General features: G+C 42.2%; 1 long non-coding RNA gene across 3 annotated transcripts in view; it reads right to left on the bottom strand.

The window, feature by feature from the left end:
• Positions 1–13,331, bottom strand: part of LOC132661704 (uncharacterized) — a 71,737-nt gene that overhangs the window by 38,331 nt on the left and 20,075 nt on the right. For all 3 annotated transcript variants that reach the window (XR_013550206.2, XR_013550205.2, XR_013550207.2), the window contains exons 2-4: positions 11,941–11,991; positions 8,585–8,831; positions 8,263–8,387 (exon numbers count right to left, since the gene is read on the bottom strand). This is a non-coding gene — a long non-coding RNA (uncharacterized LOC132661704). The remainder of the gene's footprint in view (positions 1–8,262; positions 8,388–8,584; positions 8,832–11,940; positions 11,992–13,331) is intronic.

Below are 13,331 nucleotides of genomic sequence, written 5' to 3'. Positions count from 1 at the left end.
CCGAGAAAGAATAGTCTTTTTAACAAATGGTGCAGGGACAACCGGACATCCACATGGAAATGAATGAAGTTAGACTCCCACCTCACACCACATACGAAAGGAAATTCAACATGGATCAAAGACCTGAATGCAAGCATTAAAACGAAAACTCTTAGAAGAAAACCCAGGTGCAGGGCACCTGGGTGTCTCAGTCAGTTAAGTGTCTCAGTCAGTTAAGTGTCTGACTCTTGGTTTTGGCTCAGGTCATGATCTTGTGTTTAGGGGCATTGAGCCCCGTGTTGGGCTCCGAGCTGACAGCATGGAGCCTGCTTGGGATTCTCTTTCTCTCTGCCCATCCCTTGCTCTCTCTCCACCCCCCCCCACCTCAAAATAAATAAATAAACTTAAAAAAAAAAAAGAAGAAAACCTAGGTGCACATCTTCATCATCTTGGATCAGGCAATGGTTTGTTTATTAGCTGTGACACCAAAAGCAGAAAAGAAAAGATAGATAAATTGAATTTCAAATTTAAACTTTTGTGTTTTGGGGCACCTGGGTGGCTCAGCCGGGTAAGCATCCGACTTCGGCTTAGGTCATGATGTCGCAGTTTGTGAGTTTGAGCCCTGCTTCGGGCTCTATGCTGACGGGCCTGGAGCCTGCTTCAGATTCTACGTCTCCCTCTCTCTCGGTCCCCCCACTCACGCTCTCTCTCTCTCTCAAAAATAAATAAACATTAAAAAAAACTTTTAAACTTTTGTGTTTTAAAGGAGACCATCAAACTAAAAAGACAACCCACAGAATGGGAGAAAATATTTGCAAATTAATATCTGATAAGAGACTGGAATATACAAAGATCAGTTACAACTCAACAGTGAAAAGACAAACAACCTTACATTTTAAAATGGGCAAGGGGCGCCTGGGTGGCGCAGTCGGTTAAGCGTCCGACTTCAGCCAGGTCACGATCTCGCGGTCCGTGAGTTCGAGCCCCGCGTCAGGCTCTGGGCTGATGGCTCGGAGCCTGGAGCCTGTTTCCGATTCTGTGTCTCCCTCTCTCTCTGCCCCTCCCCCGTTCATGCTCTGTCTCTCTTTGTCCCAAAAATAAATAAAAAACGTTGGGAAAAAATTTAAAAAAAATAAAAAATAAAATGGGCAAAAGACTTAAATAGATATTTCCCCAAAGAAATGACCAAATAAGTACATGAAAAATTTCATATCACTACTCATTACGGAAATACAAATCAAAACCACAATGAGATGCCACTTTATGCCCACTAAAATGGCTACAATAACAAAGACAGACATTATCAAGTGTCGGTGGGGATGTGGAGAAATTGAAACCCTCATACAGTGTTGGTAGGAATGTAAAATACGGTAGCTGCTTTGAAAACAGTCCCTCAAAAAGTTAAACATAGACTTACCACATGACCCATCAATTCCACTCCTATACATATACCCAAGAGAACTGAAAACATAATCACACAAATACCTGTACATGAATGTTCACAGCAGCAAGAATTACAATAGCCAAAATGTGAGAACAACTAAAATGCCCATCAATTGATAAATGAATAAACAAAATGTGGTATGTCCATACAATGAAATGTTATTTGGCAATTAAGAGGAATGAAGTATTGACATGGGCTACAACACAGATGAACTCCGAAGCATTATGCTAAATGAAAGAACCAGATGCAAAAGACCACATCCTCTATGCTTCTATTTGTATGAAATGTCCAGAATAGACAAATTAATAGAAACCCAAAGTAGGGGCGCCTGGGTGGCGCAGTCGGTTAAGCGTCCGACTTCAGCCAGGTCACGATCTCGCGGTCCGTGAGTTTGAGCCCCGCGTCAGGCTCTGGGCTGATGGCTCGGAGCCTGGAGCCTGTTTCCGATTCTGTGTCTCCCTCTCTCTCTGCCCCTCCCCCGTTCATGCTCTGTCTCTCTTTGTCCCAAAAATAAATAAAAAAAAAAAAAAAAAAGAAACCCAAAGTAGATTAATGATGGGAAAAGGGGGGAATAGGGAATGACTGCTAATTGGTACAGGCTTTCTTTTGGGGTTGATAAAAATGTTCTGGAATTAGGTCGTACAACTTAGTGAATATACTAAAAACCACTGCGGTGTACAAATTAAAAGGTGAATTTTATGGTATGCGAATTATAGCTCAATTTTTTTTAAATGTCATCCAGGGTCCCTGTGTCAATTAGGCCATAGTAAGGTATGTGGGTTAAATCCTGCAGGCAATGGGGGATGTGTGTGTGTGTGTGTGTGTGTGTGTGTGTGTGTGTGTGTCTACTCTTCTTCCACTGTAGTTGGAAAAGCAGGAAGGTGAAATCAACAAAAAAATTCCTACAGTGCTATCACCACGGGGCAATCAGTATGAATGGTTTGCTGTATTTCCTTATACTCTCATTTGTGGTTGTAGTGAGATCATGTTTTATGTACAATTTGATATGCTGCTCTTTTTTTCAGTTATCATAAACTTATTCTAAGCAGTATTTAAAACTAAATTTTCTTACCTAATTATAATAGTTATTTATGGTAGAAACTTCGGAAAATATAGAAAATTATAAAAAAAAAGAAAATTAAAGTCATCCATAATCCCACCAGTTAGAAATAATCATTACAGACATTTTAGTGTATTTTATTTTGTCTTTTTTCTATGAGTAAATGTCATTTTTAATAGCTGTATAATAGGCCATCCAGTATCATAGATTACTTTTATTGTAATATAGTTAGGCTCTTTCCAGTTTCTCTCCATATAAATAATGATGTAATAAATATCTTTGTTCATGAAGCTTTTTCATAGATGGGGTTATTTCCTCAGCTTCTCAAAAGTAGAATTACTAGTCAAAGACTGAATATGTTTAAGCTTTTATGATGTATCCTTAAATTGCATTCTAAAATGATTCAACAAATTGCATTTCTATTAGCAATAAATGAGATTGACGGTTTCACAGCATCCTCATCAGCATTGAGGATCATACTTTTTAAAATTCTCCTTTTTAAAAAATTTTTTCATTCTAATAGAGGTTTCATAAGAAAGACAGTGGCATGCTCAGGTTTGAATTTTAGATAATAGAGCAGTTGGGCACGAAAGAAGTGGGTGAGTGCTGGTGTGGCAGCCAATTAGGGAAATGCTGCACTAGTCGCACTAGCAAAGGAAATAAAACGACACTGTCAGGCAGTGAGGATGGGCTTAAAGACATTTAAGATTAGAAGGACAGTTCTTTTTCATTTTTTTTAAACATTTATTTTTGAGAGAGAGAGCATGAGCGGCGGAGGGTCAGAGAGACAGGGAGACACAGAATCCGAAGCAGGCTCCAGGCTCTGAGCTGTCAGCACAGAGCCCAACGTGGGGCTCGAACTCATGGACCGTGAAATCGTGACCTGAGCCGAAGTCGGATGCCCACTTGAGCCACCCAGGCGCCCCAAGACATTTCTAAGAAAGGATAGGTTGGATGCGTGCCAGATCCAAAAGTGGCAGGAAGGAAGGAAGAGGTGTCAAGTTTGACTCCAAAATCTCTACCTTTGGAGGTAGAGTGGAGGGCGATAGCTGTAGCTGAGGCAGGGAAAAAGGGAAGGAGGAGCAGATTTAGAAGGAAAAGGAAGCTTTCTGACTGCAACATGTTATTTTGGGTGACTTCCAGAGTTACAGGTGGATATCAACATATCCATTAACAACATGAGTCTGAAGCTCGGAAGAAAGGACAGCACTGGGGTTAGTAAAAGTTTGGGAACTGTCCGCATGTAAATGGTAATGAATGAGATCAATGAGGGAATGCCAGGGAATACCTACATTTCTAAGACAGAAAGAGGAATGAGTGAAGGAGGAAGGGTTACTTAGGAAGCAGAAGGGGAACCCACAGACACTGGTGCAAAATGCCAGGAGAGGGAGAGGTTCAAGGAGAGAGAATCGTCAACAGTGTCAGATGCGTCCAATCCTACAAGAGTCACGAGTCACAGAGGAAGGCCGAAGAGGGGGCCTGGAGAGTGGGCAGTTGGGGGGTGGAGGTGTCAGGAAGGTGTGAGAGAGGACAGTAGACTCACTGGGAAGTCATTCTCCTTAAATTTTTCTCTCTCCTTTCATCAGGGCAGGAGCTGGTCAGTGATTCCACTCTTTCCTGCCCACCAGAGTGGATTTGTAGTACAAATGGAAGCTGAGAAAGAGGGTGGGAGACAGGGCTCTGAGTCCTGGCTCTTAATCCCGGACATCTGATCCAGGCTTGACCCGTGATCTCTTTACCCATAACACGAAGGGATTGGTGAGTAAAAGGGTGCCTGAAGCTGGCCTTGGTTCAGTGCAGGTCTGCGGTGAAATGAGAAAAATAAAGCCAACATTGTATGTTTTCATGAAGGAAGTTAACTTCATGAAGTGTAAAAGTCTGTCCTTTATTCTAAGATTATGTCTTTCCTACCTTTTATAGTAAGCTGTCATTTCTTTTGTGAAATGATGGTAGATGGTAGCTGGGTTTTTCTCCTGGATGTTTCTTTCCCATGTCTTCATTTAGCAAGTAAGAAGTTGGTAACTCTCTGTTGGCCCACCAAATCAGTTTGGTGATGTTACTGACTTATGAATTGGAAAAGTGTAGGAATTAGTGGCCTAGATTATTTATTTATTTATTTATTTATTTATTTATTTAATTGAGAGCAGGGAGGGGCAGAGAGAGGGAAAGAGAGAGAGAATCCCATGCAGGCTCTGCACAGTCAGCACAGAGCCAAATGTGGGGCTCAAACTCACAAACTGTGAGGTCATGACCTGAGCTAAAATCTAGAGTCAGGTACTTAACCAACTGAGCCAGCCAGGTACCCCCTAGACATTTTTTAAGGCTCTCATCTATAAAACCCTGAAATCCTAGCCCTCTGGAGATAGTCCTAAGAAGGAAAATATAATGGTACAATGTAGGGTAGAGCTAGCTACCACTAATGTAACCCCACCTTCCAGTAAAAGGGCTTTGAGTCTGGGCCTTGGCCCTGAGATGCTGTGTTTCTGGTCCCTCTTTATCCTGCAGTCTTCGTGTGCTCTGCAAGTCTGGTAACCCAGAGCCCCAGCCATAGTCACTGCTACTCCTTCCCCAGCAGCCAGGTTCTCCTGGTGTTTTATCCCAGCTCAGAGCCAGGCTCCTGCACAAAGATGTTCAGTAAGTAGTTGTTGAATAAGTGAAAAAATGAGTTCCTATTTTATCTATGACGAAATTGTTACTTTTTTTCTTTTTTTTAACATTTATTTATTTTTCGATAGAGAGAGAGTACGAGCAGGGGAGGGGCAGAGAGAGAGGGAGACACAGAATCCGAAGCAGACTGCAGGCTCTGAACTGACAGCACAGAGTCTGACACGGGGCTCAAACTCACGGACCCTGAGATCATGACCTGAGCTGAAGTTGGATGCTTAACCGACTGAGCCACCCAGGCGCCCCATATGTCTTTTTTTCTTTAAGGAGGCTCCATGCCCAGCATGGGGCTTGAACTCATGACCCACATAACTATGAGAGTCATGTGCTCTCATAGATTAATGGAACAGAATAGAGAATACAGAATGGACCCACAAACGTATGGCCAGCTAATCTTTGACAAAGCAAGAAAGAATACCCAATGGAAAAAACAGTCTCTTCAAATGGTGCTGGGAAAACTGGACAGCGACATGCAGAAGAATGAACCTGGATCACTTTCTTACACCATACACAAAAATAAACTCAAAATGTATGAAAGACCTAAATATAAGACAGGAAAAATTCAAAATCCTAGAGGAGAAAACAGGCAACAACCTCTTTGACCTCAGCTGCAGCAACTTCTTACTTGACATGTCTCCAGAGGCAAGCGAACAAAAGCAAAACTGAACTATTGGGACCTCACCAAGATAAAAAGCTTCTGCACAGCAAAGGAAACAATCAACAAAACTAAAAGGCAACTGATGGAATGGGAGAAGCTATTTGCAAATGACATATCAGATAATGGGTTAGTATCCAAAATCTATAAAGAACATATCAAACTCAACACCCAAAAAACAAATAATCCAGTAAAGAAATGGGCAAAAGGCATGAACAGACACTTCTCCAAAGAAGACATCCAGATGGCTAACAGACACATGAAAAAATGCTCAACATCACTCATCATCAGGGAAATACAAATCAAAACCACAATGAGATACCACCTCACACCTGTCAGGATGCTAAAATTAACAACTCTGGCAACAACAGATGTTGGCAAGGATGCAGAGAAAGGGGAACCCTTTTTGCACTGCTGGTGGGAATGCAAGCTGGTGCAGCCACTCTGGAAAACAGTATGGAGTTTCCTCAAAAAATTAAAAATAGAACTACCCTATGACCCAGAAATTGCACTACTAGGTACTTACTCAAAGGATACAGGAGTGCTGATTCAAAGGGGCACATGCACCCCAATGTTTATAGCAGCACCATCGACAATAGTCCAAGTATGGAAAGAGCCCATATGCCCCTCAAGTGATGAATGGATAAAAAAGATGAGGTATATATACACAGTGGAATATTACTCAGCAATCAAAAAGAATGAAATCTTGCCATTTGCAACAATGTGGATGGAACTAGAGTGTATTATGCTAAGTGAAATAAGTCAATCAGAGAAAGACAAATATATGATTTCACTCATATGTGGAATTTAAGATGCAAAACAGATGAACATAGGGAAGGGAAGCAAAGATAATATAAAAAACAGAGAGAGAGACAAACCATAAGAGACTCTTAAACATAAAGAATAAACTGAGGGTTGCTGTTGGGGTGTTGGGTGGGGGGATGGGCTAAGAGGGAGTGATGGGCATTAAGGAAGACACTTGTTGGAATGAGCACTGGGTGTTATATATAAGTGATGAATCAATAAATTCCATTCCTGAAATCACTATTACACTAGTTATGTTAACTAACTTGGATTGAAATTTTAAAAAGAGAGAGAGAGCGAGTCATGTGCTCTACTGATTGAGCCAGCCAGCAGCCCCTATCCATGAGGAAGCTAACTTATCCCCTTCCTTAATCTCCCCAAAGACAGGGATGTGTACCCCCAGTGTCTAACAGCTGTCTTGTGGGTGCACAGGGAATATTTGAGATGAGTTTTTTTCTAACACCAAGTGGCTAACATGCGGCAGAAACTAAATTTGAACCCAAATCGTTTAACCCCAGTCCACTGCTCTCTCTTCCCCACCATTGCCACATGGTAGACATCCATCACCAGCAGGGGTGAGGTCTGTGAGCAAGACTACCTCTCCAGACCTCCTCACATCAAACTCAGGGAGAAGGGTAAGCCTGAGCCAGGTCTTAACCTCGAGTGGAGATTTTATTCTGTTCACACGGGCTGATGAAGGAGGGGTGCATACAAGAGTTGCAAAGCTTCAAAACTTCACTTTTATCTTTCTCAAAGTAACGATTGCTCTTAGTTTAAGGAGTTAAATTTTGCTAAATACACCTTTAATGAAAATCAGCTCCTCTTCACCCCAGAGGCCACCATGATCACTCATTTGCATATTTTTTCTGGTGTTTACCTTCATAACTCTAAAGGACAAACTTAGATGCTATGTCTCCATCTGTCGAGTTCCCCATCAACTATTGGCCAGCCTGATGAAGGAGGAGTTTGCTTTTCTAAAGCAGTACCTGTTCCCCTCTTATGCTCAAGGTGGTTATAATTCTTGCTTACGTTAACACTTAATGTTGACCTTATTATGATTATATCATTTTTCCTCACTTGAGCTAGTGTACCAAGATATGCTTCTCTTCTTGGACAACTTTTTGTTTACCCCGAAGTTAATAATTACCTCTTTTTTTTTTTTTTTTTTCACTTGCTTAGTATTCTGGATACCAAGCAATTATTTTTCTCAGGCCTTCTAACAGCACTTTGACATTTCCTCAAACCAAGCAATTCAGATCATCTCTACTCATTCCGTTTTTTCTCACAGACCTCCCTAACTGCTTTTTCCTTCCACTGTACTGGTTGTTTCCATTGACCAGCACCTCGAATCCTAGAAGCTTCCTTCGCCACTCTCCTGATTTAGACCCTCTGAATCCCATGTCACCTTCTAGCTTGGTTTATTCCGAGAAAAATAATGCTGCGTTATCTAAAAATGTCTTTACCTCCCTTCAACTTTTCATTGATAATTGAACTGAATACAGAATTACAGGTTGGGATCATCTTCCCTCAGGATTTTGATAGCTTGCTCTATTTTCTTCCAGCTTCTGATGTTTTCATTGAGCATTATGAGGCCATTCTGATTGCTGATTCTTTGTAAAAACAAAAACAAAAACAAAAACAAAACAAGAAACCTACCTTGTGTCTTGGGAAGTTTTTAGGATTTTTTTTCTTCATCTCTAGGGTTCTAAAATTTCACAGCGATATGCCTCAGTGGGGTCTTTTTCTGTCATCGTGCTTGGCACCCAGTGGACCCTGTCAAACTAGAAATTCATAACCTTCAGTTCTGGGGAAAATGTTCCTATTACTTATTTTAATAATGTTCTCCCTTCCATTTTTCTGTTCTCTCTGATATTAGGCAGAGTGAGGGGTAGAGAGTAGTGGAAGTTTCTGTCCAGGGGAAGTCTCTCTGATGAAGTGACATTTGAGCAGAAATCTGAATGAGCATTGCCTCATTTACCTGAAGAAAGTTCCTGACATCTTCCTTGTCAGGAAGCTTTGTTCACATGCCTGGTGATCTTCGGCTGAGGATCTACACTGAGAGGGAGGCACTACAGGCTGATGGAGGGCTCTGTGTGTGACTTGGGGCTTGTCAACTGGTGGAGTTCACTGTTAGGTGCTCTGGTGGCACACTAGCTTTTTCACGGGGCAGCTCCTTCCTCTGGGATTGCTTAGTTTTTCCAGAGAAGAATCTTCCAGTCTCCTGCCTGGAGGTGGTGAGAGAGGGAAGAGGTGGGGGTAGGAGGTGGAGCGAAGGGGATGTCACCGCTCATTCACCCATTCCTACCGAATTTAATTCATCATTAAGTTTCACCCTCACTCCTCCTTCTGTGACTCCCTGAAATGCCTGGGCCTTTCTGGGATTCTGTTAGGCAAGCTTTTTGACTTCTTGTGGGCATTTTTCCCTGCAGGGTTTGAGTACCTGCTCCTACCGTCCTTTTTCTTGTCCACTGATGTCTCTTTGCCCATTCTCCTTGTCCATTTAAATGGGATTTTAAGAGAACTTGCAAGTAAACGTGTATTCAACCCAGTGTGTTTAACCAGAGCATAAGATACCCTGTGAAACAAATTCTTGCAAACTGATAAGGCTAAGAATTCTTCTTCTTCTTCTTTTTTTTTAAGAAAAAGAAAACCCTTGCAGAGTTTCCCTCCTGTAGTGAGAGCACTGTACTTGACAATCATAGAATTTTATGGGTGAAGTGACCTCAGACATTATGTACTCTCACCACCTCATTTTACAGATGTAGAAAACGAAACCCAGACAGCATAAGTAACTCACCCAAAGTCACAGAGTAGAGAAATCTAAGGAGTCCCTCTATTTTCCACTTGTAATCCTACGCCATTCCCACTACCATTCAGCCTTCCCAGAAAAGCCCCTCAGGCAACAGAAAGATTTTCCTCTTGATGGGGCTTCCAAAGCAAATGCCTTTTTGCTCTCTGGGCCAATCTGACCCTGATCGGTCCCATCTGGAGAAGAACCATGACAATGAACTAGACATTGTTTCTTAGCAAGACCGGGAGTGCTCCTGGCATATTAAACTGAGATCATTTCTTAAAGGACAGAGTCAGGATAACAAATCCACCTTAAAATAAACCTCAAGTCAAATTACCAATTAACACCTAAATGTATTTAAGCAGAAATAAGTTTAATCGTCTAATTAATTTTTCACCAATTAAGTCCATTTTTACATGTTGCATTTTACACTGCCTTGGCAATGAAAGTAATTGGATTCCTTTATAACCACTTTCCACTTCCTGGTTTGCTAAGTAGTTCAATGCTATTGTCTGTCTACAGAAAATATAAATCCCCCCAAACTGGCCACATTGCAACTTCAGGAAGTTCATAAAGTACTCCTTTTGGGAGTAGCTGCGAAGATGACAAGATATGATATCATGGAGTGGGAAAGGTGCCTGTGGTAGGCAGCCTCCAACGTGGCCCCTGGGGTTCCCTGCCTCCTGGCGCCCACACTCTTGTGCACTCCCCTGCCCTGGAGTGTAGGCTGGCCTGGTGACTCACTCTTAAGGAGTAGAACGTGGCAGAACTGATGGGATGTTACTACGGAGATAAGGTTATGACTTCCAACTTAGTTGTTACCCCTCCCCACCCTCGCCCCTCCCCCTCCCTTGACCTTTCTTTTTCTTTCCCAGGTCACTGACTCTGGATAAAACTGTGTCCTGAGCAACCCCACAGAAAGGCCCACTTGCCAAGGAGCCAAAGCCTCTGGCCAAAAGCCCCTTGAGTGAGCTTGGAGATGGCACCTCCTGCCCTGGAGACTGCAGTCCCTGGCAGGGGCCTGAGAGCAACCTCCTGAGAAACCCTGAGCCAGACCCCCCGAGCTAAGCCATTCACAGACTCCGACCTTTACCAGCTTTGGGCGATAATACATATTTACTGTTCTAAGCTGCTACATTTGGGGATAATTTATTATACACAACAGTGGAGGAGACCTAGGTATGGGTTCTGACTTTTCAACTTCTTTGCAAAGCCATCTTGTATGTGTCCCTTCACTTCTCTTGATTATGCCTGTTACCTCTTCTGTGAAATGGGGGTAAAGACCACACCTACCCCACGGAGTTGCTGAGGGGTTCAAGGAAAAGAAGACTAATTTTAATATTTTTTTAAGTTTTTTTCAACGTTTATTTATTTTTGAGAGACAGAGAGAAGCAGAGAGTGAGCAGGGATGGGGCACAGAAAGAGGGAGACACAGATTCTGAAGCAGGCTCCAGGCTCTGAGCTGTCAGCACAGAGCCTGACCCGAACCCACAATCCATGAGATCATGACCTGAGGCAAAGTCAGAAGCTTAACCAACCAGGCCACCCTGGCACCCCAAGGAAACTAATTTTAAAATGATCGTGAGATAGTAGGAATTTTTATCTACACTATCTCATTTAATGTCTTTCTTAAGTGTGTTTGTTTGTTTTATAAACAGCACACAAAAAATAAAATCTTCGATCTGGTCTATCTATCTATCTATCAGGTTTAAAGATAGAGAAGAACATTCAAAAGTATCATTTAATGTCTTTCAAATGGGAAAAAAAACACATGTGAAGCATATCCAGTAAATTGGAAAACCATACTCGTATCATTAGAGCCAGTTCGTTTTATGATTTATTAAAACACTGTTTAACCAAACATCGAGCTTGGATCAACCTTAAATAAACCATATGCCTTTTAGAACTGATGGGTTTTAATTAGTTTTTTAATTAGCATGTGAGAAGTTTGTAAACCTGTTAGTTTTGCTATCTAAATCCGAAGAATAAACTTTATAAGATTCTCACAAGAGGAGCTCTTCAGGGCCAAGGTTAAGGCCCATGGACCCCCTCAAATGAATATGGCCCAAGCATAACTCTCTTCCACAACCCCCCCAGGCCAGCCCTCATTACTGACCCCAAACTCTTCCTGCTGTCCAACCTGGAAACCCAGTCACCTACCCAAAATCCTCCCCTTCCACTCCTCACCCCACACCGTATCACCAATTCTACTTCAGAAACATTTCTTCCTCTCCACTCCTGTGCTGCCATTTTAGTTCATATTCATCTCTTCCACAGTGAACCATTAATGCAATTAATATTGTAATTCTAATAGTATACATGAAATATATTACACATAACTATAATATCATAATAAATATTAACAAATCCCATTTATTGACAGTGCACCATGTTTCACAAGTTCAACTCTGAGCTGATGATGAGACTTACAGGCCCCCTGTAAGCGGAGCTAACAGGTTGCTTCATTCAGCTCCGCAACAACTATGCAAGATGGAAGGTTAAGAATAGGCTGCCTTAGTCTAAATCTCAGCTTTTCCACTTACTCAGTGCCTTTGGACAAGTTCCTTAACTTCTCTGTGCTTCAATTTTCTCACCTGGAAAACAAGGATAAATAGTAGCACTTACCCCATAAGGATTAAGAATATTTTAAATGCATAGAACAGTGCCTGGCAGTCAAAAAATGTTAGCTATTATTATTTTGGGTCCATATCATGTTTTCTCCAACACCTGTATCTCTCTAGGACAAACTATCCTTTCCAGAGCAGTCTGATTCTTCTTCTAAGGAGCCATTTGACCATGTCAGTCCCTTAGCATGGAACGTCAGGGACATAGGCCTTAGCATGGTCCAGCTGTCTGGCTCACCTCCCTGGCCCTCAGCTTCTACTTCTCCCCACCCCCTTCCCCATGCTCATTCCCCACTTAATGTCTCACCATTCCTAAAACATGCCCCTCTGAACTTAACTTTGTGTCTCCCCGCCAAGACAAATGAGGTACAGTGAAGAGATAGGCTCACTCAAGGGGTGGCAAAGGACAGCACCCAAGATGGCGGATGGATGCTCCCACCTCTCTTTCAAACTCTGTAAGGATTAGAGACCGAAGAGCACTGGGACTTAAGTCCTTCTATGTGGCAGGGTTAGCGCAGGCCTTAAAATAGCTGGGATGTTTGCTACCAAGAAAAGTCACATGAAAAGAAAACGAAGTAGGCCTTTTCCTACCTTCCCTGGGAGCACAGAACTGCCTCGGCTACCATCAGGAAAAAGAGAAGAAAGGAAGAAAGAAAGAGCTTGGACTTTAAAGTGAGCCCACGTCTAAATCCTGGCTCTCCCTCTGGAAACAAACACGTACCCTCACTTTCTTTGGCTGGGAAATAAGAATGATAATGGTTCCTTTGCAAAGTTGATGTGAGGATTCCATGAGAAAACGTATGTAAAAGTACCCAGTACATCACGCGGGCTCTAAATTAAAGGCTACCTTCCCATTTTCTCCTGAACTGTTGTCCGTGCCTGTAAAGGTCTCCCTGTTCACCCCACCCTGGTGGGTGCCTGGTGAACTCCTACCCAATCCTCAAGTCCCAGGCTCAATGCCATCCTTCCAGAGAAGTCATCCTCCCTGGTCTTCTCAGGCAGAGTTCATGACTCCCGCCACTGTCTCCCCCTGAACTGGGGACTCCTCCAGAACATGAATCACTGCTCAAACTCCTTTGGATCCTTAGCCTGGCATCATTCAAAAATAAATGTCTGTGGGGTAGTGTTCCATGATTTCCTTATGAAAATAAAGACTTCTTAGATGCCTTAAAATATTTTCTTTACAGTATTCTTTGTAATAGAGAAAATTTGGAAGCAATATACATGTCTAATAATTAGAGGTTATGTAAATTATGGTTAATCCTCAAAATGTGGTTTGCTGCCATTAAAATCATCTTACAGAAATGTAC

Source organism: Panthera onca, chromosome D1 (assembly GCF_046562875.1).
Source record: "Panthera onca isolate mPanOnc1 chromosome D1, mPanOnc1 haplotype 2, whole genome shotgun sequence".
Classification (NCBI taxonomy): Eukaryota; Metazoa; Chordata; class Mammalia; order Carnivora; family Felidae; genus Panthera; species Panthera onca.
The sequence above is the reverse complement of the archived record's forward strand: the minus strand, read 5'-3'. Positions and strand labels throughout refer to the sequence as shown.